General features: G+C 40.3%; 1 protein-coding gene across 4 annotated transcripts in view; it reads right to left on the bottom strand.

Moving 5' to 3' along the window:
• si:dkeyp-120h9.1 (uncharacterized protein LOC566469 homolog) overlaps positions 1-5,477 on the bottom strand; it is a 35,709-nt gene extending 30,232 nt beyond the window's left edge. For 2 of the 4 annotated variants that reach the window (XM_042075640.1, XM_042075643.1), the window contains exon 1: positions 5,310-5,477. The gene's annotated coding sequence lies outside the window, so the exon portion shown is untranslated. The remainder of the gene's footprint in view (positions 1-5,309) is intronic. The other 2 variants (XM_042075642.1, XM_042075641.1) reach the window with 2 other exon arrangements.
• Between the last annotated feature and the right edge of the window lie 222 nt (positions 5,478-5,699).

Below are 5,699 nucleotides of genomic sequence, written 5' to 3'. Positions count from 1 at the left end.
GTCTGGAGCTCCACTCCACTCAATCAGGTGACAGCACATTTACCTGCTCAAATTTCCATTCAGAGCAAAAACAAACCAGAGAGAGAGAGGGAGGGAGAGGGAGGGAGAGAGAGAGGGAGGGAGAGGGAGAGAGAGAGAGAGAAAAGGAAAAGGAAGAAAGCAGTAGAACAAGAAAGCTTAGAAAAAGAAATGCTTTGGGTGGACGCAAACAAGACCGAGTTGATTGACTTGGTCTGCATCCACGGAGTCTGTTTTCCCCTGATAGCCCCAACCAGAGGGGCCTAACCTGCTAATCAATCTTATTTATGTAGACGAGTTCAATGTAGACGGCTGGCGACACTGCTTGTCAATCAGATTTGGGACGTCTGTTCGAGGGACACCTGTCACAGCCTGGTAGAGAAAACCTCATGAGATACACACCAGTCCACAGCCTGGCAGAGAAAACCTCCTGACACACACACACACACACACACACACACACAACAGTCCACAGCAGGGCAGAGAAAACCTCTGGACACACACACACACACACACACACAAAAGTCCACAGCCTGGCAGAGAAAATCTCCTGATACACCTAGGCCCGCCTACTTGTCAGTCTATGCCCATTTAATAAATTCAATAAAATCAACTTTTTAATGTCATAAAAGTTACATGCCTATGATAATGCTTTACGGTTGTCCAATATGATCAATCTTTCAATTGTGTTTATGTGACGCGCTGAAGCTGCATGCATTGTTTCGCTCCGTTTAAAATGTCTCGTAATCGTAATTGTCAGCTGTGTGATGAAATGCATTCATATTCCACTTTTCATGCCACGAATGTAACATGCCTATGATAAAGCTCTGCAGTTGCCTAATATGGTCAATCTATTTTCTCAATTGTGTTTCATGTGACGTGCCCAAGCTACATTCATGCATTGTTTTGCTCCGGTTGAAAATGTTTCTGCGTAATTTGTCAGCTGTGATCAAATGCGTTCAATAAATGTCACTTTTATGCCATGAATATAACATGTCTATGATGAATGTTTGTATGGTGCATCTAATCTACAGTAGGCCTGCCCACTCGTTTTTTCTGTGCCCACCCATTTGAACATTTCTGGCTACACTACTGAACAGAAGCACACAAATCAAAAGAACTTTAAGAACTAGGTTAGGAGATAGAAGTATCAATTATAAGGAACAAGATATTACAGGAACACAAGTATCAAAGCAAAAACAACACAAAGTTAAAGTTCATCTTTATCATTTTCCCCTCACAAGATACACCAGTCCACAGCCTGATAGAGAAAACCTTCACACACACACACACACACACACACACACACACACACACACACACACACACACACACACACACACCAGGGCAGAGAAAACATCCGCAATTCATCTGCAAAACAACCCCTGCTAAAATCATGTTGCTTTCCAAAAATAGCTTGAAGCCCCACAACGAAACAGACCAGGGATCATGTGAAGTTAAGGTGAAAGTTAAGACCAGCGACACCTCAAAAGCCACTTACTGCAATAGAACATTTTTAAGCTATTAACATTTAAGCATTTTAACAGGGCTACGGTAACAGCAATAGAATAACATTTAAACTATTAACATTTTAACATTTAAGCTATTAACATTTTAGCATTTTAATTTTTTTAACAGAACTACAGCCACAGCAATAGAACATTTAAGTAACAGTGCAGAGGAGACTATAGCTGGGAATTACCACTACATCTGTCAATATTAGTTGTGACTGATTCCTGGTTTGTTTTGTGATTCAGAAAGGGGCTTCAATAGGAGTATATTCAGACAGACCTAGTGAGCAAATTCAAATTGGCTAACAGGTTTGTCTGGGTTCACCCAAGTTACCCGGGTACAGTCTTAGACAAATCTTGAATAACTGCCAGCTTACTGTTTATTAACGGTGTATGCAACACGATGAGACACCGGTTTCATCTTTCGTAGGATAATAATATGCCAACTCCATAATGATAATCTATGTGAGTGTTGGTAGCCTATCTGAGGATAATAATATGCCAACTCCATAATGATAATCTATGTGTGTTGGTATTAGTGTCAAACAATTTCTCTAACTTACAGCTGGGAAGTATTTGCGTTGACAATTTTAACCACAGAACAGATTTCTAAACGACTATCCTAACACACATTGATATTTCGTTTGATTCACCGAACATCCGCATCAATCAACGTGATAGGCGTGTAGGTAGGAATTGGATGACAGCTGTCAGTCACTCACTTGTAATGTTTAATGCCATACGAAAATAGAACTGTAATGATGCGTCGCGATTCGCAAACACATCAAGACATTATTATTAGGTAACTGGAAAGCTGCCATATGTTGACAGGGAAACGTCAGTGTAAATCATACGTGAGTGTGATAACTGGGCAGAATCCTCTGGTCTCCTGCCATCGGAGGAAGTCCACAGCCTGGCAGAGAAAACATCTGGATACACACACACACACACACACACACAACAGTCCACAGCAGGGCAGAGAAAACCTCCTGATACACACACACACACACACAACAATCCACAGCAGGGCAGAGAAGACCTCCTGATACACACACACACACACACACACAACAGTCCACAGCAGGGCAGAGAAAATCTCCTGATACACCTAGGCCCGCCTACTTGTCAGTCTATGCCCATTTAATAAATTCAATAAAATCAACTTTTTAATGTCATAAAAGTTACATGCCTATGATAATGCGTTACGGTTGTCCAATATGATCAATCTTTCAATTGTGTTTATGTGACGCGCTGAAGCTGCATGCATTGTTTCGCTCCGTTTAAAATGTCTCGTAATCGTAATTGTCAGCTGTGTGATGAAATGCATTCATATTCCACTTTTCATGCCACGAATGTAACATGCCTATGATAAAGCTCTGCAGTTGCCTAATATGGTCAATCTATTGTCTCAATTGTGTTTCATGTGACGTGCCCAAGCTACATTCATGCATTGTTTTGCTCCGGTTGAAAATGTTTCTGCGTAATTTGTCAGCTGTGATCAAATGCGTTCAATAAATTCCACTTTTATGCCATGAATATAACATGTCTATGATTAATGTTTGTATGGTGCATCTAATCTACAGTAGGCCTCTCTTATCTCAAATCAAATTGGCTTTGCCCACTCGTTTTTTCTGTGCCCGCCCATTTGAACATTTCTGGCTACACTACTGAACAGAAGCACACAAATCAAAAGAACTTTAAGAACTAGGTTAGGAGATAGAAGTATCAATTATAAGGAACAAGATATTACAGGAACACAAGTATCAAAGTAAAAACAACACAAAGTTAAAGTTCATCTTTATCATTTTCCCCTCACAAGATACACCAGTCCACAGCCTGATAGAGAAAACCTCCACACACACACACACACACACACACACTACAAACACACACACCAGGGCAGAGAAAACATCCGCAATTCATCTGCAAAACAACCCCTGCTAAAATCATGTTGCTTTCCAAAAATAGCTTGAAGCCCCACAACGAAACAGACCAGGGATCATGTGAAGTTAAGGTGAAAGTTAAGACCAGCGACACCTCAAAAGCCACTTACTGCAATAGAACATTTTTAAGCTATTAACATTTAAGCATTTTAACAGGGCTACGGTAACAGCAATAGAATAACATTTAAACTATTAACATTTAAACTATTAACATTTTAACATTTAAACTATTAACATTTTAACATTTAAACTATTAACATTTAAGCTATTAACATTTTAATTTTTTTAACAGAACTACAGCCACAGCAATAGAACATTTAAGTAACAGTGCAGAGGAGACTATAGCTGGGAATTACCACTACATCTGTCAATATTAGTTGTGACTGATTCCTGGTTTGTTTTGTGATTCAGAAAGGGGCTTCAATAGGAGTATATTCAGACGGACCTAGTGAGCAAATTCAAATTTGCTAACAGGTTTGTCTGGGTTCACCCAAGTTACCTGGGTACAGTCTTAGACAAATTTTGAATAACTGCCAGCTTACTGTTTATTAACGGTGTATGCGGCACGTTGAGACACCGGTTTCATCTTTCTGAGGATAATAATATGCCAACTCCATAATGATAATCTATGTGAGTGTTGGTAGCCTATCTGAGGATAATAATATGCCAACTCCATAATGATAATCTATGTGAGTGTTTGTATTAGTGTCAAACAATTTTTCTAACTTACAGCTGGGAAGTATTTGCGTTGACAATTTTAACCACAGAACAGATTTCTAAACGACTATCCTAACACACATTGATATTTCGTTTGATTCACCGAACATCCGCATCAATCAACGTGATAGGCGTGTAGGTAGGAATTGGATGACAGCTGTCAGTCACTTGTAATGTTTAATGCCATACGAAAATAGAACTGTAATGATGCGTCGCGATTCGCAAATACATCAAGACATTATTATTAGGTAACTGGAAAGCTGCCATATGTTGACAGGGAAACGTCAGTGTAAATCATACGTGAGTGTGATAACTGGGCATAATCCTCTGGTCTCCTGCCATCGGAGGAAGTTTTTCTTGGCGTATTTCTCAACCCCTTGATGGGAGACATTACGAAGATGTGGCGGGAAACTACTCAGAAGTTCTCAGAACCAGAGGAAAAGTACAGAACATTCTTAACATACGTCGGGCTTCCTCCAAGCCACGCTGACATTAAATGCCACATGCTAAAACTGCTAGACAGCTAGCTGTTTGTGATTTTACATCCCCCTTCCTTCATCTCACTAGTTAGTCAATGATAATGAACTACAACACCTTCTGAAGCACATCCACAGAAAATGCTGATTTAAGGTCGTCACCGCAACTCTAAACGGATGAGGTTTTCATGTTGGAAATAGAATGAGCGTAACGTTCGAGTTGAGTGCTAGTTCTAGATTTCTTTCTTAGCTATGGCAGCTAACGCTAGAGACAGACCAACCACGCTGCCTGCTAACTAACTAACAGGGGTCTTGGTGGTGTCACCCAGCATCTGTTGACTGCCGCCTCAAACGTGAGCTACAGATGAGCTACGTGAACTGATATTACATAGGTAATGATACAGTTTTAATTGCCATTTACATAATTTCTTGAATAACTGGTCTTGTTAAATTAACGGTACATAAAACACCTTTACTCTGCTGCTCAGGTAACATATAAATAGTAACTAAGGTTATTTTGTAGTCAGCTACAGTTGTAATTGACCGATAACGTTTAGCTGCGTAAAGAAAATGTGCATATTTGATAATAACGCACACATAAATGTACCCTACACATCCATCGTTTCGCCTGCCGACAGTCTTACCTTAATGTTGGCGACTACAGGGCAACTCATCTCCTCAGTAAACTTCTTTGATGAGGGCAAGTTTCTTCCTTCGCGCTGGTTGCGTTCTAACTCCTACTCTAGCGTGGCTGAGGCTGACGACATCCTCTAAAGCGCAATCATCTTCTCTCGTCTGTAGGAGGAGAAGAGAACTCTGACGTAGCACACTCGCACCGCTCAGCGGAGCAGAGCAGACTAGAAGCTACTGGTAATCTCATTTTACAGGGAAACGAGTGGGTATCTAAAATTATATTCATTTGTTTGTTGGTCCAGATACTTTGTCCTGAACTGGCGGAGCCATCCAAATGTAGGCTAAAAAAAACTGCCCTCAAATATAAAAACGCAACAGGTCGCCTAACATTCTAAAATAAA

Source organism: Alosa sapidissima, chromosome 21, assembly GCF_018492685.1.
Source record: "Alosa sapidissima isolate fAloSap1 chromosome 21, fAloSap1.pri, whole genome shotgun sequence".
Lineage (NCBI taxonomy): Eukaryota > Metazoa > Chordata > Actinopteri > Clupeiformes > Clupeidae > Alosa > Alosa sapidissima.
The sequence above is the reverse complement of the archived record's forward strand: the minus strand, read 5'-3'. Positions and strand labels throughout refer to the sequence as shown.